This window comes from Sus scrofa, chromosome 4, assembly GCF_000003025.6.
Source record: "Sus scrofa isolate TJ Tabasco breed Duroc chromosome 4, Sscrofa11.1, whole genome shotgun sequence".
Classification (NCBI taxonomy): domain Eukaryota; kingdom Metazoa; phylum Chordata; class Mammalia; order Artiodactyla; family Suidae; genus Sus; species Sus scrofa.
In genome coordinates, this window is record NC_010446.5 from 31,083,583 (window position 1) to 31,109,180 (window position 25,598).

At 37.7% G+C, this 25,598-nt stretch overlaps 1 protein-coding gene across 2 annotated transcripts in view; it reads right to left on the reverse strand.

The window, feature by feature from the left end:
- The window catches only part of OXR1 (oxidation resistance 1), a 519,109-nt gene that overhangs the window by 347,739 nt on the left and 145,772 nt on the right, over positions 1-25,598 (reverse strand). The gene's annotated exons all lie outside the window — the stretch shown is intronic.

Below are 25,598 nucleotides of genomic sequence, written 5' to 3' on the forward strand. Positions count from 1 at the left end.
GCTTCATAGTACAGTCAGTTCATGGTTGGGCTGTATTTCATTTCTGTATCAGTTTCCTTGTTTGTTATCTCTCCCACTCCTAGGAAGCTCAAAAGGAGTAAAGACCTCAAGAATTTTATCCATAATCATATCTTCAGGATGTGGAATAGCACCTGATTCCTAATGGACCCTCCATAAATAACTGCTAAATCAAAGAAATTGTGTTTTCTGAATCCACCTTCCCTCCCCGCCAGCTTTACTGAGGTATAACCGCCATTTAACTTTAACATCAGTTACTTTCTCATTTTTCTTAGCACAGATAAACTTTTTAGATGTTGACGTTTAGATTAACCTCTGTTCACATTGTTACAAATTAAAAATCAAGTAAATTGAACTCAATTTTTTTCTTTCCAGAATCATTTAACAATCAGCAAGGCAAAAGGATCACCCCCGGAAAGCAATTTTTTCTTATCTGTTTTAGTGGCATTCATAGTTTCACAGTCAAAACGAATAATATCACCAGTAAAACATTGCTATTTCAAGGCACACTGAAAGCTCCAATTCTTTTGAAATTGTCTATATCTTAGTATTACAGCTCTTAATGAGTTTTTTCCTCACCACCTCTTCAGTTTAACCAAGTTCACATTTTGTAATAAAATAGTATTTTTTTTTTTTACTGTAGCACGCAAAATGCAAAATTCTCTGTATAGTTTCTCTATGACTTAGTGAATATTATTATTGCTTAAAGCACTGGGAACACAGTAATTCAAATGATCCTACTGCTTTATACACCCACACAAACATGCATGCATATAATATCAAAATGAAATAATTTAATCAGAGGTAATATTACATTCTAGTTTTAATAGCAGAAAATACACATCATTAGGTCATGATGTCAGAACTGTATGAGATTTACAAGATAAACAGAATATTAAACTTGTTCTTTAGAAACAGTTTTGTGATGTTTTTCTTCCTGCTCCTAAAATGACTTTTAGGTTTGTACAGGGACATTTGGTGGATGAAAGACTAGTCCTCAAAGCAAAAAAGAAAATAATAATTTCAGTGCAGTTACATTTATAGATGAATTTAACTGCTGGTTGCAAAAACTCAGAAATATTCATCATTCATTGTTTGCCAAGAAAGGCAAACAAGAAAAGTATATTTCAAAAAATGTTTCTTTCAGCATTGTTTAGAAAAGCAAAACTAAAAGTACCCACAGTCTAAAAACAGGGGAATAGATAAATAAAATGTATGGAATAATATACCACAGTTAAAATGACTGGACTGCATACATGGATGGATATAGATATAGATAAACACACATATTTCAAAAACAATGTTGATTAAGAAAAGCAAGTTTTTGGAGTTCCCGTCGTGGCGCAGTGGTTAACGAATCCAACTAGGAACCATGAGGTTGCGGGTTTGATCCCTGCCCTTGCTCAGTGGGTTAACGATCCGGCGTTGCCGTGAGCTGTGGTGTAGGTTGCAGACGCGGCTCGGATCCTGCATTGCTGTGGCTCTGGCGTAGGCCGGTGGCTACAGCTCCGATTCAACCCCTAGCCTGGGAATCTCCATATGCCGTGGGAGCGGCCCAAGAAATAGCAACAACAACAACAACAACAAAAGACAAAAAAAAAAAAAAAAAAAGAAAAGCAAGTTTCCGCAAGATACATATGTATGATATAATTTATAAATACAGAATACTATATTCAGAGTTCCCGTCGTGGAGCAGGGGAAATGAATCTGATGAGGAACCGTGAGGTTACAGTCTTGATCCCTGGCCTCACTCAGTGGGTTAAGGATCTAGCGTTGCCATGAGCTGTGGTGTAGGTCACAGATGCGGTTCGGATCTGGTGTTGCTGTTGCCGTGGCTGTGGCGTAGGCTGGCAGCTGAAGCTCCGATTTGACCAGTAGTCTGGCAACCTCCATATGCTGTGGGTGTGGCCCTAAAACAGCAAAAAAAAAAAAAAAAAAAAAGAAAAAGCAGCAGAATACTATATTCCTATATTTCTTCATTCAACACACATTTTGAGGGCAACTACTTTATGTCAGCCATTATTCTAGGCACAAGGATATAAGCAAAGGAAATCCCTGACCAAACAAAAGCTTAAAATCTAATGAAGGAACAGGTAACAAAAACATAAATGCATGCATATATGCATACATACATGTGCAAATTGTGTCAGGCAGATTTTATGGAGAAAAATAAAGCCTGGTAAGGGATTGTGAGGGCAGTGCAACTATAGATTAAATGGTTTCCCTGCCCCAACCAGGAGGTGACTTTTGAACAAAACCCAAATGCAGGCAGTGGTCCGGTGGAGCCACAGGAGGCAGGCCTGTGCAAGGGTCATCCAGGGAAGGATGAGCCACTGCAAAAGCCCAGAGATGGAAATGTACGTGGTGTGCTCCCTAAAGAGCAAGAAGGCCAGTGATCCTGGAGCACAGGGAGCAAAGCCGAGAGTGTGGGGCTGGAGGTTGGAGGGTAGATCATAGGGGGCCTTGGTGAACAAGACAGGGACTACGGACTTTATTCCATTTGTGATGGAGCCCCAAAGGGCTAGGAGGGGGAAGTTATGTGATCTGATGTATGCTTCTGAAGGCTCAGTGTAGCTGCTGGGTAGAGGAGAGATGGAGGATGTTGGGATGATGCTGTGTGAGTGACAGCAAATGTCAGCTAGGATGGAAGATGTTGCAGTAACCCTGATAAAGGATGCCAGGAGGTGGACTAGGGAAGCAGCAAGAAGAGGTGAAAGGGGCTTGGGATTAAGACATACTTTATTTCAAAGACAGAGCCAAGCAGATACATTGTTCATTCATAAAATAATATGCAGTAATAGCATAAGACTATACATATTGAATACAGATAATATTGTCTCTAGAACAGGAGAAAGGGGAATAGGAAAATATAAAGACTCAATTATCTAATATTTCATATCTTTCAGAGAAAAACATTCTGATAGAAACATGGTACAAACTGAATGTTTGTTAATTCTGGGTTTTGTGTTCCCAGATATTTGCCATATATCTTTGTAACATTCTGATTCTCATATTTTTCCAGAAGAATTACATTCTATACAGAAAAGAGTAATATCTATGCTTTCTTTTCACTGAATGATTCACTGATTCATTCGTTTATTCAACAAATATTCCTTGAGCATCTATTCATACCAGACTCTGGTGCAGGTCCTACAGAAGTGATAAAGAGCAAATCAAAGTCCTCATGGGGTTTATCTTCTGGGGGAGAAGGCAGACAGTTGAATAAACAGATATATAAAATAAGGGCATTTGAGATGATGGCATAGGAATAAAAATGAAGCATGGTGGGCAGAGTTATTTTAAATTGGTTCTAACTTTGTCTTCTTATAAGAGAAATCTAACTTATTCAGTTTTATTCATGTGGCTATAAATCATAAATGGAATAAAACCTAGCAGGAACGTGGGCAGCTGGCATTTACAGGGGGGTTAAGAGCACAGACTTTGGAGTCAGACTCCCTGTTTAAAAGTTGGTAAGTGCTCTGGATTAAAACAATTTATTATCATTATCCTCACCTGAGTGATTATTATTATAACTCATGATTTTTGTGGGTCAGCAATTTGGTCTGGGTGGTGTGTAGACAGTTTATCTCCATTTCATGATACTGGTATTTCATCAGAGTTGGCTCAAAAGTCTGGAGGCTGGAACAACTGTAGGCTGGACTGGCATATCTTGCGCTTCCTTATAGCATGGTAGCCTCAGTTGGACTTCTACATTGGCTCAGGGCTCCAAGAGCAACTGTCACCGGAGTTAAGGGCAAAAGCTGCAAAGATTCTCATGACCGAGGCTCGGAAGTCCTGGAACAACACCTGTGCCACACGCTATTGGTCAAATAAGCCACTGGGGTCAGCCCAAACTAAAGGGAAAGGGAATTAAAACTCCACCTCTCAAGGGGAGGAGTATCAAGGAATTTAATCTATGACAGCAAATCACTAACTATTCGGAGATGTATTAAATAAGTCTATAAAACAGAGAGTTGAAAGGATAGCAAATAATGTATGTATATAAACTGTCTACAGCAATGCAGGGTTTAGTGTCACCAAACCTCTGGGCCATCAAAAATCTGTTTATGACATATATCAGCCTTCCATGGCTCCTCTATATTTGCACTTCAGCATCCACGAATTCAACCAAGCACCTATAGTGCAGCACTGTAGTATCTACTACTGAAAAAAAAATCCACATATAAGGGAACCCATGCAGTTCAAAGTCATGTTGTTCACAGGGCCATCTCTAGTGCCTGACTGGATCTTTAAAATGGATTTGTTCCATAGCTTACAGGAAAGAAAGAGACTCCAAAACCATTTTCCCCTGTGATGAGAAAGGTCAAGAAAAATCCTGAATTCCACTGGTAGTGGAAGAGTGGGAGATTTATAATAAGGCTCTATTGTTTTCTTCAATGCTTAGAAGACCATTATAGAAAGATAGGCTAAAATACTGCATCAAAGACACTCCAAACTCTGTGCATCTGTCTTAGTTCTTGAAGTTTTATGACTCCTAGAAAATAGGCAGTATTTTTGTTTTGGTAAAGGTGGAGAGTATCATTTTATACCCAGCAGGTTTTTAGAAGATGAATGAGTTGGGTAAGTGAATTCTTGATTCTTAGGATTATAAAAATCAATAAACCTTTCTTCCCAGGGCAGCTGTTAAAAACAAGGTATTTTGAATGTTGTAATAAATGTTCCTTTACTTGGCTCTGAAATGAAGTCAGATAGGTAAAGAGCACAATCTACATTTGAAGAAAGTATGGGATAAACATAACTTTCCTTCCCATCTGTGCTGTACACAATTGTATTTCTGAAATGCTAACTTCATCCCATTCGTTCCCTTTTAAGACCAAGCAAACTAAATTGGTCCATTGGTTTATATAACATATAAAGTTCCTTTCAATTCTTTGCAATGGGCCTTTGGATGTCTGACAAACACATTCATTTTATAAGGGACTATGACTTAAGGAAAAATGCTTAAAGAAAACAAAAGAGACCAATCTACCATGTAAATAAAATCACTAAAGTTCTATCCATACACCCAAAAAATAGGCTACCAGAAATCTTTCTTTTAGTTGCCATTTTAAAAGTACATAAATCTCTATAACTATCAATTCACAGAGAGACATTGTTATAGAAATTACTGGAAAATATTTACACTGAACATGCACAAGATTTAAATACGCTAAATAAAATACTAAAAGACATTCACAAATTTAGCTACATTTCCTAATCATATTTTCTTCGAAAAACCGAGAAATCCAAAGCAGCCTGGAGAAAACCATATAGAAAGAGATTTATGTAACCTGATAATTCTCTAAACTGGGAGATGTATTGATCTCTACAGATTGTCTGTTACTATACTCATCATCACTCCTATTAGTCCAAGTCCTAGTCCTTTTCTCCATAGTACTAAACGGTCTTGAATTTGTCATCTACAATTTGTCACCCAGATCTTTGAAAGAGAGATAGACTTCTCCAAGTCTACAAGGGTGGCATTCCACAGGTTAATTAGCTAAATGTCTGCCATGGTAAAACTGGAGACAAATGAGTACACGCCCGCATCCTTTCCAACCTGCTCCTCTTTTTGCTTTCTCTGCAATGGGAAGCTGGTGAGAAAAATACATGGACTCCCAGCCTCTCTTGGAGGCAGGGGTGGCCATGTGACAAGTTCTGGCCAGTGAAAGGTGGGTGAAAGTCTTGGGAGTGACACAGAAGGGCCTCCTAAAATGAAGGTAAAGCAGGTTCTACCCAGCCTCTTTACTGTGTTGAAAAAAGATGACATGCCTTGGGGTACCGCCATCTTGTAACTGTGAGGAGGAAAGGGCCAGGAAATGCTGAGATGCTAAGAATGAACAGTGAAGGGGCTTTTTTTTCCATAAAAACACTTTTAACATCCACCTTATCCTTGTACATCTGAGTTCCAGGTTTCTCCTTATGTGAGAAAGGGACCTGGGACTTATTTAAATCGTCATGTGTAGCTGTGGGGTTCAATAAGGTAGCCACTGGCCACATGTGGCTTTAAAAATTTAATGAATTAAAACTAAAAAGATAACAAATTTGGTTCCTGAGTACTGGACAGTGCAATTAGAGACCTCTATCATCACAGAAATTTCTCTTTTAACAGAACAGCACTGGAGAAAATGCTGTTATTTGCAGCCAAATATACTGTGAATGCTACAGACGCTAATACTTTCATCACTAAGCCAACAACAGAAACATTTCAGTCTCTGTCTCTCAGCTAAGCCCATATGCCCCCAGGTATTTGATTGTTTATTCCATATTAAAATATCACACATTGATTTATCACTAGCCTTTCATCTAAGAGATTTCTCACACTTTTAGAGGATTAGATTAGTCTGTCAGAACATATTTTTCACATAGCTCCAAATAATCAAGAACTCCCCCAGAGATAATGGCAAAATTAAGGAAATTAATATCCCTATGCTAATACTTCAGAAAGAGTGGAAACGCAGCCATGATCATGCTGCAATAGCAGCAGCTGCAAAGTTAAAGCAATTGACCTCAATATATGGTCTTCTTTTCAAGGGTGGCTCTTAGCCCTTTCAGAATATACCAGTCTCTTTTATTCTCTTAAAAATTATTCCAAAGCGGGAGCTGGATCTGAAACCCACATCGCCCACAGCTGCTGGCTGGGCTGTTTGAAGCTGTGTCCTATGGTCTTTGATTGGGCTTCACTAAATATAGTCACGAATCAGTCTACCCAACACGGAGGTACACGCAGAATTCAAATCAGTGGGAAGACATCTGACGAGGCAGTTTTTCACAATTTTAACTTAGTTATAGCAAAAAAGAGGGAGATGGTGAAAATTTCTGACAAATTTCCTAAAGTAGCAATTCCAATTTCAGCTGATTTATTTACTTGTAAGTTACAAAACAGTGATTATAATAACAGTATCTAATATTTATTGAGTTTTTTATTTACTATTGAGTTTAATATTTACTATGAGCCAGGCAGCATGGCAAGTGATGTTTATAAACTTTTACGTAATTCTCACCGATGTACTCTTATATAGGTACTGTTAGCATCCTAATTTTATAGATAAAGAGACTGAGGTACAAAGAATTTTAAAAACTTGCCCAAGGTCACACAACTGAATAAACAGTGAAATGCAAATTCAGACCCACGAAAATCTGTCTCCAGGGTCTTCCTCCTCCTTTTTTGTTTTTTGCTTTTTAGGGCCCATGGCATATGGAGGTTCCCAGGCTAGGGGTCAAATTGGAGGTGTAACTTCTCACCACAGCTAAGCTACAGCAACGCCAGATCCAAGCCAAATCTGCAACTTATACCACAGCTCATGGAAATGCCACTTAACCCACAGAACAAGGCCAACAATCGAACCCACAACCTCATGGTTACCAGTTGGATTCATTTCCACTGCACCACAACAGTAACTCCATCCAGGGTCTTCCTCTTAATCACTGTATGCTTTTAAAATTGATCATGTTCCGAAAAAAATAAGTCAAGAATCAGAGACCCTCACTTTCATCCAGGTACTGAGATACAACAGAAGTCTAGGACCACACTGAAACTTGTCTTCACTGCTTAAAACCCCACTTCTTGAAGAACAGAAAGCAGCAATGATGAAAAGGAATATTTTCTAAAACATATAGTTACTTTAGATTCAGGCATGATCTTCAATTATTTTAAAAGAGTGAATATAAGAAAACGTGTAAAAGAAAGGAAAGTGGAATAGATATGCCTGAAATTAGAGGCTTGTAGAGTCTGGGTAGTAATTTTAAAAATAATAACATCACAGGAGTTCTCATTGTGGCACAGCAAAAATGAATCTGATGAGTATCCATGAGAATGCAGATTCGATCCCTGGCCTCACTTCGTGGGTTGGGGAGCTGGGATTACTGTGAGCTGTGGTGTAGGCCGCAGATGTGGCTTGGATCCTGCATTACTGTGGCTGTGGTGTAGACCAGCAGCTGTAGCTCCCACTCGACCCCTAGCCTGGGAACTTCCATATGCTGCAGGCACAGCCCTAAAAGGAAAATAATAACGATAATAATAACATCAAAAAACTACTGAACCCTTGAAGTGCCAGGCCTTGTTCTAAGCTCTCATTTGCATCACCACATTGTACCCTCATAACATCCTGCTGAAAGAGGTATTATTATCCTCTGTCATAGATGAAGCAATGAGTCACAGAGATAGGCAGGCAGATAGTAAAGAGCCATCCCAGGCGTCTGGCTCCATAGCTGACGTTTCAGGTCTTCCGTGGTCTGGCCCTTGATCTCTTCTCTGCCTCAGGTCCTCCTCCTCTCTCCTTTGTCCACTCTGTTTCAGTGCCTCGTGTTCCTTACATGCTCACTCTTCAAGAAGTTTACGCTAATATTTCCTCTTGTATCATAGAGGTCTTCCCTGACTTCCTAACGTTGCAACCCAGGCCCACTACCTAGCATTTATTTACTCCATGAATAAACAGACCGGGATCACCTCCACTCCCTCAGGGAGATGCAGTGATGTTTGACAGCAAAAAAGACCGTCTACACAAGTGCTCTGGATTTGCTTTCCTCACTAGGCTTTGTTCAGCCCATTTTTTTTGGTGGGGGGGCATCAAAGATTCTCAGAGAAAGGATTAAGTTTAGAAAATGAAACATATTTCAGAGAGAGAAACTGGTCTACATTACTCTGTTACTGTAGATGTTATGTCCCTCTTACCATCCTAGAGGATGAAAGAGGTCAGACCAATAACAATGGGGACTTATTGATCCCCGAATTATTTTTATTGGCGTCATTCAGTGGTAAATCTTATACTTTCACAAAATACATTTGTACAGAGGAGTAATGTTCTTTATAACATTATATCAAAGTGAAAAGTAATATTAACAATCAAATCATCTAAAGTTAAAAATATACCAAATACCTAAAAAAATCTGAGTGAACTGCAGTATTCAGTTTTCAGGGGTTAGGTCCAAATTATTCTTCACATTTTTTTTCTTGATTAATAATGAAGGAAATATCAGTTCAAATTACATTAAACAAATAACACCATCTTAGGGATAGTTAAAGAAAAACCTGTATTTTCAAAGGGAAGAAATATAAATACTAAAATGCATAAGAAAAAAATCATCCTCAGTAGTAACAAAGGGAAACTGAATGAAAATGAGATATCATTTAAAAGATTATCAAATAAGGAAAAAATTAAATGATAGGAATCGATGCAGAGAAAATCCAAGGAAATTAGAGTATCATAAAACTATAGTGGAGGTAAGACTCTGAAAGGGGACAATTCAAAAAATTCATCAAAGACTTTTAATTTTAAACATACCTTGGTCCATCATTTCCACTATTATGAATTTATATCAAGAAAATAATTTTGGATGTTAGAAGATTGGTTAGATGAATGCTTGCTGTAGTGTTATAAAGATTGGTTAGATGAATGCTTGCTGTAGTGTTATAAAGATTGGTTAGATGAATGCTTGCTGTAGTGTTATCTTAAAGGTGAAAACCTAAGAAACCATCTAAGTATGACCAAGAGAACTGGTTAAATACATAATTGAATATTTAATGGAATTTTTACCCCCCAAAATTACTAGTTAACCATTAAAAATGACGTGACTGAAGAATATTTAATGACATGAAAATATTTATGATATGTATTTTTCAGTAGGAAAAAGAAGATAACAAATTATGACAGAATGAACCCATTTAAATATATAGAAAAACTGTGGACATACACATAAAGAGTTAAGCGTTCGTTTGGATAGAAAATTCTGATATTCTCCCTTTTGTTTACAGATAGTTTCTAGTTTTTCTACAAAGGACAAAGACTTTTTTTCACTTGAAAGAAATGCTTAATTTACTAAAAAACTGATTGATAAAAGAATATTATCGGAGTTCCCGTCGTGGCGCAGTAGTTAACGAATCCAACTAGGAATCATGAGGTTGCGGGTTCGATCCCTGGCCTTGCTCAGTGGGTTAACGATCCGGCATTGCCGTGAGCTGTGGTGTAGGTTGCAGACGCGGCTCGGATCCTGCGTTGCTGTGGCTCTGCCGTAGACCAGTGGCTACAGCTCCAATTCGACCCCTCGCCTGGGAACGTCCATATGCCGCTGGAGCGGCCCAAAGAAATAGCAAAAAGACAAAAAAAAAAAAGAAAAAAAATATTACCTTTTCCCTGCATTGTATCTAAGCTAATAAGATAGAATTATTTTTCTCTGAAGAGAGGCTCCCGAGGGTAAAGAAGCTAGGAGTCACCTCTCAGGGAAAGAGAAGCAAACTGTTAGGAGATGTATAGCTTTTCATTTTATCCTCATCTGTGGTTAAAAATGCTACCTATATGCACAGACCAACACTAGGCAATTTTTCCTCTACTTTTAAAAATCTAGTTTTAGCTTAGCAAAAATTTAAATAATGGCAGAAATCCACTAAATAAACAACTGCTCAGGTACACTAAAGTAGCGTAACAGAGGCTTAAAAAGTCAACTTAATTTAGAAGCACCTTGAGAATAACTAATTTACCTGCCAGAATTTAGCCAATTTATTTTCTCAAACTGCTTCCAGAGTATATCCTAGCCATAGTACCAGAAACATAAAAATAGCTCCTTAAATAAATCCCAATCACTTAACTTGAATGATAGTTCCAAAACTGAACACCTGAGATTGCTTATCCATAAAGTAAGGATGTCCAGAGTATCACTAACTAGCTGTTTTAGGATGAATCTTAAATATAGGGGTACTCATCAGGTGTACTCATAGGGTGACATATACAGTTTTTTTGGGGGGTGGAGCACACTCCCAGTATGTGGAAGTTCTGGGCCAGTGATCAAACGCATGCTGCAGCAATGACCTGAGCCACAGCAGTGACAACACTGAATCCTTAACCTGCTAAGCCACCAAGGAACTCCCTGTATAATTTTTTTTTTTACTCAATGAATTTATTACATTTATGGTTGTACAATGATCATCACAATCCAATTTTATAGGATTTCCATCCCACACCCCCAGCACACCCCCCCACCCCCCAAACTGTCTTCTTTGGAGACCATAAGTTTTTCAAAGTCTGTGAGTCACTATCTATTCTGCCAAGAAGTTCATTGTGTCCTTTTTACAGAGTCCACACGTCAGTGATAGCATTTGATGTTGGTGTCTCACTGTCTGACTGACTTCACTTAGCATGATAATTTCTAGGTCTATCCACGTTGCTAAAAATGCCGGTATTTCGTTCCTTTTAATGGCTGAGTAATATTCCATTGTATATATGTACCACATCTTCTTGATCCACTCCTCTGTCGATGGGCATTTAGGAAAGACTGAGTCTACAGTAAGAAAAGCCACAGTCCCTTTTCTTTGTTAATTTTTGTTTAACTAGATGCTAATTCAATCAATTATAAGAAAGCACATGCTCTCCAGGCCCTCCTGCCCTCCTGCAGGGCCAGACTATTTATTGTTTCATTATAGAAAGAAAGAACCATAAAACAGTGAAAACACAATTAGGGTTGGGTCAACACTTTGACTAATGCCCCCCAACCCCACCCCTCAGCTTTGAAAGTCAGAGGCTACTAAAATCCTGGAGAAAGGCTGGAATTTATGCTGGCCAGCCAGGGGAACCCTCTCTCCTCGGCAATACCAAGGGCCATTTTGACCTGTATAGGCATCATTCAGATCATTCACCTCTTAAAAGGTTTTTATAATATCCAAAAAACATGTGAAATTAAGTGCTTTACAGAGCAATGATTAAGAACATAGGATTTGGTGTCAGAAAGAAATGAATTCAAGTTATGATTCTTCTGACTCTGATTGATTGTGACCTTGGGCAAGTTACTTAACCTTTCTAAATCTTTTTTTATTTTTTATTTTTATTTTATTTTTGTCTTTTCTAGGGCCACACCCGGGGCATATGGAGGTTCCCAGGCTAGGGGTCAAATCGGAGCTGTAGCCACCGGCCACAGCCACAGCCATAGCAACGCGGGATCTGACCTGCGTCTGCGACCTACACCACAGCTCATGGCAATGCCGGATCGTTAACCCACTGAGCAATGCCAGGGATTGAACCTGCTGCAACCTCATGGTTCATGGTCGGATTCGTTAACCATTGAGCCAAGATAGGAACTCCTAAATCTTTTTTCAATCTGTAAAACTGGGGTAATAGACACAGCTATTCCTTAGAGAGTTGTGAGCACAAAATGAGTGCTCTAACAATGGTAGTTATCACCAGAAGGGTAAATATGCACTCTGAGAAGCCAGTCAACTCTACTTTGGAAATCATACATGTGGCAAACACATGGAAAATTATAAAATGTGATTTAAAATGAAGATATCATCAGGGAGTTCCTGTTGTGGCTCAGTGGAAACGAACCCAACTAGTCTCCATGAGGATGTGTGCTTGATCCCTGGTCCCATTCAGTGGGGTAAGGATCCAGTGTTGCCGTGAGCTGTGGTGTAGATCGCAGACGTGGCTTGGATCTGGTGTTGCTGTGGCTGTGGCATAGGCCGGCAGCTGTAGCTCTCATTTGATCCCTAGCCTGGGAACTTCCATATGCCACTGTTACAAACCTAAAAAGCAAAAAATAAACAAAAATTTAAAAAATAAAAAAATATTATTAGTATTAATTATTTTACTATTTTATAATGCCTTCAATGAGCAAATGTTTTTCTTTTCTTTCTTGTATATATATATATTTAATTTTTAAATTATAGTTGATTTATAATGTTCTCTCAATTTCTGCTCTACAGCAAAGTAACCTGGTCATACACATATATACATTATTTTTCTCACATTATCCTCCATCATGTTCCATCATAGTTCCCTGTGCTATACAGCAGGATCTCATTGCTTATCCATTCCAAATGCAATAGTTTGTGTCAATTAACATCAGAATTAGGGACATTTATAAGTTACTTCAAAAGTAGATACAACTTTATTTGGAATTAACTTATTTTTTCATTTTTGAAGAGAGATACTCTTATTTTTTCCCCCACTTTGGGGTACTTGTTTTTTAAATAATATATGTGTGTAATATATACTACAGGGCACAGACTATCACTGTGTCTTTTTTTGTGGAATTATCAATTTCTAACTTCAATGACAGAACTTTATTACATTCCCTCTTTAGTTTTAGACCCATGTTCTATGAAAGGATGCTTGCTTTCTACATGTGGAACAAGTAAGTACATAACTATGACAGTCATGATTCCACCTTTCCTGCTTCCTTTGAGCTCAGCCTACCCAAGCCAGTGATGACAGTACCCTTTGGAAATACAATCTTAAAAATTAACTGAAACTTCCAATGAGCTGAATTACAAAGATGAAACCCCTATAGCCTCTATGGCCAGAGAACTACCCTAAACACTGAAATACTCCAAACACTGAGGTATATCTGATACTGGCTACTCTTACAGCTATCTAGAAATTATCAGTCTATTTGCATATATTTAAGAGAAAGGAGATTTGTCTTGATGCTATAGATTGATTGCATGAATGGCCCAATTACTGGCCTCTCATATCCATGCCTTTTACTCCTTAATTGTGTGTTGCCTTCCCAATCTGATGCTGAGCCCCATCAAATGACTTGCTTTGCTTTAGCCGGTAAGATAAAAGAAAAAACTGACAGAAGAGGCTTAAAAAGGCATTTGATCATTTGGTCTTTTGTTTCTAATCTTGCTCCTCTGAGATCATGGTGAGAACACACCCAGTCCAGTTTGCTGAAGGACTATAATTGACAAGCATGCAGGTATCCCAGCTGGGGCAATCCCAGACCAGTCCTTAGCTTGCCACATGAGAGAACTGTGCCAAGATCAGCAAAACCACCTCCCCACCCTACAATGAACCAGACATAGAGTGATCCCAGCTGAGCCCAGAAGAATCATCCAGCTGACCTATGGATAAATAAATGCATATTGTTTATTATGGACAATGAACCAGACATAGAGTGACCCCAGCTGAGCCCAGAAGAACCATCCAGCTGACCTATGGATAAATAAATGCAAAAATAAATGCATATTGTTTTAAACTACTATGTTTTGGGGCTGGATATTACCTGGTATTATTTTGGTGATAGATAACTGATATATTTGTAAATTAGTAAAGAGTCTTCCAATTTTAGCTTCCTATTATACAACTCAGTTATTTCAAGAGGTCTAAGGAAAAGAAGAATTCTATACTAAAGTTCTCCAAAGTGTGTATGGGGTTGGGGGGCATGCATGCAAGTGTCCCACAAAATCATTGATTTAGGAGGGGTATGAAAGGCATTAAATTTTATGTTATGAACTCTACTTTGGGAATATGTTTTATCATGTGCAAAGTATATTATTATTGTAGCTCATATATATAATTAATAAATACATGCATATGTACTGGAGGCACATATTTTATCAATAGGTATGCACCCTCAAGAAAGTTCAGAGGCCACTGATCTTGACTGTTGACACTCGGTAATTTTATCTAGCATGGGCTTCCATAGTGGGTCATCTCCTCGGAAACAAACCAAAGACCAATTCATTGGCTAGGTGTCACTCTTCTTTTCTGAATATGATGAAATTTTAAGTATTTTAAAATATTATTAGCATTCTTTTTTTAGTATTTAAAATTTTATTTTCTATGCCACATAGCACTTTACTTAAGCAATCACTGCTACCCAAAAACCGAAGGAAGCTTGATTTTAAAAATAACAACTGTTTACTCATAGGTGGTGAACTTACATGGTTGACATCCTTTATCAGAACTCAGAACTCTAACATTTGTACAAATAACTGCCATACTGACCTAGATTATTAGCATTCTAATCAGGTAAAATGAAAAATACAGGTAGTAAATGTATAATGATTTCTTTTTTAAAATATTTAGTCAATGTATAATAACTGCAGAGGAAAATTCAGTACAGTTTCTTCAACTTGAGAACATTTCTCAAGTATTAACATCTTAATTTGCCATACAAATTTAGTGTGATATCTTATTAATATTTTGGATATATTTTCGGATATAAATATTTTATATATAAAATTTAGATATATAATATTTTACTACAAAATATTTACCAGGAGACACAATTATTTTAATGAGTATAAAGAGTTAAGAGTTAGGATTTTGTAAGAGATTGCATATATTAATGGTTTGTAGTGATTTTAAAACAGTTAATTTAACTGATCACATAAACTTCCAAATAATTCTTTTACTGGAACTAAAATTACAAATATATCTATTGGTAGAGTAAACTAGTAAGGAATGATTATTTATTTCTTAGATATAAGGAAATTTATAAGAAAGATATATTCTTCGTGACTGCAGAGATTAAAGATAAGTGTTAGAAAATAAATTCTACAAATTAACAAAGATTTATGACCTTCAATTCATAACCAATTTTACAATGTGCTATATGTTTAAAAGGAGAGTAATTTAAAACTGTCAACTTTGCTTCTGTATGGCTTTCTTATATATTAAATTCCTATAATGCTACCACACACATGTTTTTCTTTTCCCCTTTGATCATTCTGCCAAAGTCATCCACATTCATATTGAAGATATTTTAAAAACACAAGTGATTTTCCTCCCATTCACATAAAAATGCTTTCCTTTTTTTCTGCCCCAGAGAGTTAAATATTCTGATTTCCTGAGAGCTCAACCCTTTAAAAGAGGGTTGGCATGGTGTGTACATGTTTATCCAGGTTGAGCTGTATTCTCTCTGGGAAAAAAAAAAAAAAAAAAAAAAAAGATTTTAAAGTCTTATTTGCATATTTATTTTCACAGCGTTCTGAGTTATATCTAATGAAATAAACCTGCCACTTTATACTACTGCAGTTGGACTGGCAAATAAAAGGACCAGGTTATTAAGAAAAGCCATTGAATTATTGCCCAAATAAGAAACAAAGAGGCAGAGGGTGGTTAAGAGGTTGATACCCAGCAATGCAGCAATCCAGACAGATGCAGAGCTGAGGGATGCAGTGGGCCAGCCTGTTCTGAAGGCAGTCGCTCTGCAGCCCCTCCAAGGAGTGGGACATAATGCAGCAGAACTAGATTCCTCACAGACTCCGTGGATTCCAGCTCCCCATGCTTCTAGCCAGACAACAAGCTCATCTGTCATCTATTTAGCTTCTGAACCAACGTCCTATTGACTGGATCCGGACTCTAGGGAATGGGATATTCCTGGAAGAGCTGCTGATACTCACCATGTGACCTCGATCAAGCTGATCAATACACCACATGGCTCTTCTAAGTTCCCTATCTACAAAAAGAGGATAAGAAAGAGCCTGCAACCTACCTAAGTATGTGCTATTTTGCAACCTGCTTTCTTTCCACTTGTTGTGGACATCTATTCCTCTTCCATAAATAAATAGATTTCTGGCATGATTTTCAGTGGCCACTGCATTGTGCTCCATATCTAGGAAACACTATTTTTTTTTTTCTGAAAAATAAGCCACCATTAAAAACACAAGGGAACTTCAGCATCATTTCGAAAGATCAGACATTTTGTTATGAACGAAGAGTCAGGAAATGACAGAGACGTTATAAGAGAGAGAAAGACATAAAATATACAGGAAAATGGTATAAGGAGATGAACGCATTAGTATATTTTCAAATGACTCTTGCATGTCATCTACATATCTATATATACAGATGTCTCCATAGATATACACATATATATGTATACTAAGTAGCTCATTCACTAAATGAAATAAACACTAAACATTACAAAATCCTAAATTTGCAGACTTCATTCACAGACCCAAGTGACCCTCTTCTCTACTGATTTAACATCTTTTTAATTTCCTTGTAATCGCATTCTGTAAGCTGCCATTTTTGTCAAAAGTTAAAATTTAAGATGTTCCTTTACTAAGCTGTCCATATGACACTGAGCGGACACCTGGATCCCCCAGAGATGGCCCCAGCTAGAGTGAAGAGTCCTTTCCATAAAACCCTGTTTCCATCATCCCTCGTCACTTCATGCTAAGGAGGGTAAAGCCCCCACTCACCGCCAGTGCTGTCCCCTTATCCTGGGAGTTACCAGAATCTCCCTAGACGCTTCCCACATTCTGGTTAACCTTTTGTAAATCAACCCTTTATAAAAGTCTCTTTAAATTACTCACTCTGAGTGTACCATTGTTTCTGGTTGGGACCCTGACTAAACCATACATATTTCATAGCTATAAAGACACTACAATAATACTGCTGCTATATGATAATAATGGGTGGACTTCCTACTGGTTTCTGTCTATGTCACAAACTTTGGCTGATGAGGAAACTTAATTTTTTTTTATGAACAGTAATAGTTTCTGCAAATAGCAGCTATATGTCTTTTATTAGGAGCAATTCGATAAATGAGTTTATCGGCCTCAAAGACACATTTGAAATTTCCTGAGACTATTAGGTGTTTTCTGACTGTGCTTGAAATAAATGAATTTCCTCAGTCTCACAGACTGAAGTAAGAATTAGTTCCTCAGAGTAAAGACCATACATAACATATTAAAACATAAAGTAAATATAAGTAAACCTTACTCAGGCCTGAGTTATAAATCCATAAATTTAAGTAGTACACATTCTTTTTTTCCTTTCGGTTGCACTCACAGCACATAGAAGTTTCCTGGGCCAGGGACTGAATCCAAGCTGCAGCTGCAACCTATGACACAGCTGCAGCAACGCCGGATCCTTAACCCACTGTGCAGGGCTGGGGATTGAATGACTAAGCCACCCAGTAAGATAAAATCTTCAAAAGCTCTTACTTTGAGTTTAAACCTGGAGATAAGAAATGGCTTACTGAGTAGCACTTTGGCCAAAGAGGTAAATATCACTTTAAAAAGTGTAGATCAGGAGTTCCTGTCGTGGCTCAGTGGTAAACGAGTCCAACTGGGAACCATGAGATGGTAGGTTCAGTCCCTGGCCTCCCTCAGTGGGTTAAGGATCCGGCGTTGCCGTGAGCTGTGGTGTAGGTCACAATCACGGCTTGGATCTGGCGTTGCTATGGCTGTAGTGTAAGCCGGTGGCTGCAGCGCAACTGGACCCCTTGCCTGGGAACCTCCATATGCTACGGAAGCAGCCCTAGAAATGGCAAAAAGACAAAAAAAAAAAAATTAAAAAAATAAAAAAATTGTAGCTCAGAAAGACTAGGCTACAAGGGAATGTTAGCCAGATTTATGCATTCCTACCAGCCCTGATGTTCTTCACACTTTGGGTCTTTCCCATGAATGTAAGACAGAACACTCCACCATGCACACCAGTAATGCACATTGAGTTCTTATATTTGCCATGTAATCACTGTGTTTGCAATATCTCATTGAACATTCAAACCACCTTAAAAGTAGGTACTATGATTAACTCTTCTTAAATAGATATTAGAACCCTAATCTCATACGTATTCTAAATGTACCTATAAAGTCTGCCATGACAACACTGTGCCCTTTTAAACCACATAACCTTCTTTCAATGAAATGGCAGTGTTTAGCTACAGTAATCAACCTCCTTAAAACTAGCACCTGATTAATTTTAAATTGTAGCTTCCAATGACAACATCAAAGTCTTAGAGACTGAGTGAGCTGATGTGGGGTGTTAACAAAAATACCTTCAGGAGCTGGCTCTAGCTTTACCCAGTACCCCTCTTCCCATGGTCATGAGAAACAAATTAGCAGCAATCTCATCCTGCCACTCTGTCTTACACTCAGGCCCATGCACGTTATAGCTCTCTCCTGCTTTATCATCCTTATGCCTTTCATTTTAAAATTATATAAAAACTCAGATGAGAGCTTGTTTGGAGGTTCTAGCCGGGGAGCACAGCTACTCATATACACTTGATGGAAGAATGGTCCTCCTGCATTGGTGAAGGTTGTCCTCTTCGAGAGAGCGCACAGCTTCCATAGGAATGCATGTGGAATGGTAGGGAAGGAAGGGGACACCTGCCTAGCAACCCACAGTTTTGGGGTTAATAGATGCAAACTATTATATTTATAATGGATAAGTAATGAGGTCCTAGTGAACAATCCAGGGAACGATATCCAGTCTCTTGGGACAGAAGATGATGGAAGATTCTATGAGAAAAAGAATGTATATATACATATGGCAGGGTCACTTTGCTGTACAGCAGAAATTGGCACGACGTTGTAAATCAGCTATATTTTAATAATAATAATAGTAATAATAATAATAAAAACAGATGGCAAGTAGCTGGATTTGGTCTCCCAACCCTGAGGTAGAGATGGAGCTGGGTAACTGTCATTTCAGGTTTCCTTGAGATAATAAATAGTACTAATAATACCATTTACATTGCTGACTTCTGCTTATATTGGGAAATTTCTGCAATTTCCCAATTATTCGAAGGTGCATATTTCATTTATCTTCACAGAAACCCCATAAAGGAGTAATAACAAAAGCAACACAAAAAAAAAAAAAAACAAAAAAAAACAAAAAAAAAACGCAGAGGAAAAGTCATCCCCTTTAGTAAGCCACTTCCTTCCTCAAGGTTGTTTCTACCCTGTTACCTACACCAATCACAACACTTATAGATTATATAGTAATTATCTGATCGTTTGTCTATAAGCTTTTTACAAGCTTTTTAAGAGAAGGGACTGTATTCTGTTTACCTGGCAAAGTACTTAGGAGTTTCTCAAAATCTGTTGTGTGAATGAATGCCCTGGCAAGATTGTCCTAAAAGGAAAGCTTCAACAGTACGGGCTGACTATTTGAAGATGTACTACAAGCCAGGTGCCATGCTCTGCACCAAAAGTATAAACTGTGCCCTCCGGAGCACACCATCTGGCTGGGGCGGGGGGTGAGGTGGTTGGGAAATATCAACAAACTAGCCATAATGTAATATGTAAAATTATATAAGTTCAAAACTATATTGGATTGCTGACAAGGAAGCATACATTTCTCACTATTAATGGTGAGAATAATCACCATAATGTATTAAAGAGAATGTGTTTCATAAGAAACTTTATGCAACTATTTTGTTCTCCAGGAGTTACTCCCCAGAAGGAAGCAATGGGATAGATATCTAGTCCTTTCTCTACATACACATATGCATATTCTCTCTCACTCTCACATGTATGGGTGCATGCACACACATGCACACCACACACACAAACACACAAACACACTGAAAGTCTCTTAAAATAGTGAAAAGACAGGAAACTTATGTAGCCTACTCTCTAAATGAAAAAAAAAAAAAAAAATCCTGGTGGCTAGAACTGAAATTTGAATATTGTCTTCTAGTCAACATCAGCTGTTATTTCAAACTGAGATAACATAATGAAGCCTTCCCTTTTGGCAAAGCATATTAATACCAATAAAAATGGCAAAGCATTATTACAAGTGATAAGACAGATGGCAATAGATTTTAGGCCTGCTGAAAAGCCATAAAAATATACTGGATATTTACAAAGAAGAGAAGTTTCAAAAATGATGAAAAGTAAATTACAGCCCTGTTAAGGCATTTTTAACAGTGTGCCTCTGTGGTGTCAAATAAAGGTAACAGACTCTGTGAAGACATGTCACCTGTCACTTTAGTTATTTGTTTACATTTCCAGGAGTTTCTACTGCATTATAAAGGATGACTCAGATTAAATTCAGGCCATCATCCCTCACAGTAATTAGTTTGCTAATTCTGCAGCACAGCTTTTGGCTTCTGCTCAGCAGTTGGCCTAAGGTTATAAACTGTACTATTTATTAAGCCTTATTAAGACTGCTGTCAGCTGTAATCATATTGCTCCTCCGCACAAAACCTTCAGTGGCTCCCTGTTGCCTTCCTAATTAAGTCCATACTCCTTGTCTTGGCATTTAAAAGTCCTTTTCAATATGTTGCTAACCTTCCTTTCCAGTCTGTATGTTCACCATTCTGAAGCTTGTTCTGATCCGGTCCAAGCAAACTTCTCATTTCTCAAGCATCCTTTCTGATGTATATTCTTTACCCCAGAGGCTCTGACAAGATTAGTCTTTCTGCTTCCCATTTTTAACATCCATGCCCGCCCATCCCTTTCTATGACCCAAGTTTTCCCCAGCTTTTCTGATGTATTTTGAAAATATCCTATTTATTAAAGAATGTAAATTGTACAAATGGAGAAAAAATATCAATTTTGAATGAGATAGAGTTGATTCTAAATTATATATTTTTTCCACTTACTGATGACCTTGAGCAGGTTAAATGAGATCCCACCTGTAACGATCTTATTATAGTGTCTGGCATATGGTAGAAAATCAATATACACTGGCCTTCCTGCCCCTGATTTCTCCAACTCAAAATAGCTTCTTCTCTCCTTGAATGACATGTGACAAAAAACATGTCAACTCTGTCACCTTGGAGTTGTTCATGATGTCTTAGTACTTGTCACAAAGGAAATACCTGCCCTTTTATAAGTGACAAATCATTGATGGCACATATACAAACCAAACCCCCCAAAACCGTCAATGCTGGAAAACAAAATCCTAAATGTTGCAAATAAGCTCATCAAACTCAGAAACTTAACAGAGCCCCCTCACTCTTCATTGAGACAAAAAAAAAATATATATTGGTAAGGAAAAAAAGCACTGTGAATTTCCAATGACAACATTATTACAAGATATTCAACTAAAATAGTTACAGCATTAGCTATATTTTCATCCTATTTTGTTATTTACAACATGCTAACCACCATGTATGCAGTGAGAACTGGGTCTGCTCTGAAAACTAGAAAACATCTGATTAAGAATATAGACTAGATAGCATTGGGCTCTCTAATAAAATAAAAATAAAATCTAATTCTGGGCCCTTAACCAACCTATTAAAATTCTTTTCTGTGTTACTGAAAATTTGTCTTGATTAGGTCTTATCCAGTTTACCAATGTCTAATAATAAGTAACTGTGTCCAGGAGACCTGAAATTTTTTAAGATTTTGGAGTCTTAACCACAACTTTGATAGACTTCGATGCCTTTCTATAATTATTAGTGCATACATTAATAAAGGCCAGTGTGTAAGGAAGGATACTGAATTTTAAGAAGAGTGCTTGGAGAGTCCAAGAGGGTTTGGTTTCTGGGATCAAGTATCTGCATGTGCTCTGAATACACACATTTTAGTCTAATAGTCTAATATTAAATGACCATGTATTTAAAAGCGGCATTAGATCAAAGCAAAAGCCAAAGCCAAAAATTAGCATAGAACGAAAATACTAAAAACATGCCTCATGTATAATGAATATGCCAGATCAGTAACAACCCTAGAAAGATAAGGTGTATATTAAAAACAAAAATCTAAATGAAGGCAAACCTGAATCTTATTTAAAACAAATTTTTCTTTAATTATTTGTCAAAAAATATTCTAAGTCAGTCACAGACAACCAAATGTATTCCCTGGAAAGCAAGGAAAACTCACAAGGTACCTATCAAGAATAACTTTCATAATAATGCAAGTTACCATCTATCACTGAATTTCTATAACACATTGAGCATTAAGTGTTCCCTTAAAAAGCTAATAAAAATAAATAGGATTATGGAAGAGATAAATACACATCATCATCCTGTTATGAAATACATATATCTTTTTAAAAGGAAATGATTTATCTGATTATATAAATAATACACATTTATTATAAAACTTTTGGAAAATACAGGAAAACACCCAAAGGAAAGGAAAATCACCTCCGTTACATACAAGAATTAAAGTTCAATCTACTAGTTAACCAATAAAAAGAAAGACTCACATTGCCTGACTTGATCCTTGACAGAATTCTATTTCAGGGCAGAGTTTTAAAGGTCTAAAACTCCCTGACTCGTGTATTCACCTTGAAAAATGATAATATTTGTTCAAGAACTTTCTGTGCCAAAATAAATTAGGTTATGGAAATTGATAAGAACACTTAGGTGGGAACTGCTCACAGCCCAAAGGTCTGTTTGGTTTTAATGCTGTAAGCTGCACTCTCTTATTCACGGTGGTGACAATTTTAAAAAGGTCTGGAAATTGTTTCCAATGTTGGGCCTTAAGTAGCTTTCATATTAACAGCTCATTTTGAGACGTGAGTTGTAGCTCACATCTGAAGGGCAGATTGCCTTCTGGGATGTTAGGGACTGCTGTGTACGCTACTGGATTTAGCTGAGGAAATTTCCTAAGAGACATAAAAAACCTGAGACAACTTGACACAGTCAAGAGTGAAGGCTGCCCCCCCCCAAAAAAAATTCAGGTTCAAATGCTAGAATTATTAGTATCTCAGAGGAATTGTGAGAATTACCTGATATAGCAACAATAATAAAAACAGGTAACATTTTTGAGTGTTTGGTATTTATTGGCATTGGAAGTATACTAACAAATGTATGGGCATATTTAATTCAACCTTCAAAACAATCCTATGAAGGAGACTCTGCTTTTCTCCCCATTTTACTGAGGGGAGAAACTGAGGACCAGAAAATTAGAAGACTGCAGCGCTAGTGAGTAGCAAAGTCACCACTGGATCCTAAGCAGTTTGGTTCCAACATGTTCAGTTCTTATACTGTGGGAGTGATAGCAAGTATGTAAGAGTGCCTTTTACAGCACAGCACTTTTACTGTTCTGAATATAGTACAAGGCTCCTAGGGTGACACTGTACCTAAAATGATATAGTTTAATCATAAAGCATCAAAGGCACAAGTGGCCCAAAGCCATAAACTCTCTAGATGCTAAAAGGCCAATGTTTTAAGACTCAAAGAGTTGTACAGAAATCAGGGACCTTGGATAAGCAAAGCCTTATCATTGCACTATGGGATATTTATAAAAAAGTATGCAATGAACATATTTTTTTCTTTTTAGGGCTACACCTGCAGCATATGGAGGTTCCCAGGCTAGGGGTTGAATTGGAGCTGCAGCTGCCAGCCTAGACCACAGCCACAGCAATGCAGGATCCAAGCCACCTTTGCAACCTCTACATCACTGCTCACAGCAATGCCAGATACTTAACCCACTGAGCAAGGCCAGAGATGAAACACACATCATTATGGATACAAGTCAGGTTCATTACTGCTGAGCCACAACAGGAACTCTGCAATCAACGTATATTTACTACTGAACACAAATCTACTGTAATAGGGACAGGAGATAAAATGAAAAGTAAGGGACATTCTCTTTCAGAAACTTCATATGGGAGAAGAAGCATCATTCATATGTCTCCCTTAGGACACTGTGGGCTTCTTGAATGAACCAACTAGGACTTTCACACTTTCATATCCTCCATGTTGCCAATTAGGTACCATCATGTGCCTATCATGTCCCAATTATAAACTCCACATTGCCTTCACAGTGTAGTACACAATAGGTATCCTTTGGTATCTCTCTGTCTCCTTTTTTTTTTTTTTTTTTTTTCTTAGGGCTGCACCTGAGGCATATGGAAGTTCCCAGGCTAGGGGTTGAATCAGAGCTGCCACTGCTGGCCTACACCACAGCCACAGAAACTCAGGGTCTGAGCTGTGTCTACAACCTACACCACATCTCACAGCAATGTTGGATCCTTAACCCACTCAGCAAGGCCAGGGATCAAACATGCAACCTCATGGATCCTAGTCGGGTTCCCTTCTGCTAAGCCACAGCAGGAACTCCCATACAATGGGTATCCTTGAGATAAAAGGCAGCATGTTTAACCTGGCCCCAAGTGCTGTGCATGCTCTGGCCTTGCTTTGTGTCACCCCACTCTCCCACCTCACTCATCATTCTTGTGACACCAGTACTCTCCCACCTCAGGAAGTTTGCCCACAGGCAGCTTTCAACACACATATTACTTTCATAGAGAAATCTCTCTCCTATACACTAGCTCTAACCTCCCTATCAGTCATTCTCATCTCAAAAGATACTCTTCCTTAACACTCACCTCAAGTATAAATAAATACTTATTTATGGAATTAATTGTATAAGGGCAAAAATACTTCTCAGCCTTATTTGGTGGTATAACTCAGTATCTAACATAGTATCTGATACCTGGTAGATGCCCAATAGTGATTTATTACATGAATAAATGAGTGAATAAGTGAATGATTAAGCATTTCTGAACAAATGAATCCTTTTTGGAAGATACATATAATCATATCTAGAGGATCACAGATGTCATAAAAATGATAATACTGAGAAGCTTAGAATTTACTACAAAATAGGGTTATTAGAAATGATTGCCCCTTTAACTCATGGTAAAGTTGGTTGTTGGATACATTCCATTACTCCTCTTTTGCTTACACTAATCAATCATCCATCTAATGCTTTTTATATTTTTTGAGCCCTATCCTATATCAGCTTGAAAATCCATACCTTAGATGTTCAAGTCAGAAGCTCTGACTGCCTCTTTGCTATCTCCACAAATACTTACATCCCCTCTAGGTCAGCATCCATTTGTAGGAATTATCTTGGAATTAATTCAATGTTCTAAGAGGCTAAGACCCCTTCCAAAGGCACAGGGCTCTTTTTGTAAAGAAGGTTCTGGGTTGATTTTGTACTAATGAATAGATTTACTTAATAAGGAGAGTCACAACTTTTTTCTTCTTAGGATATCACTAATGGCCAACATCTACCATTATTTCACATACAAAAGGTATGTAAGACATTATCAGTGGATTTGATTGGAAAGACAAGAAAGACAAGAAAGTAATAGGATGTTTAACTCTCAAGTTTAACCTAACTAATTTTCTCTTCTCTGACACATTCTAGTCATTGGCAA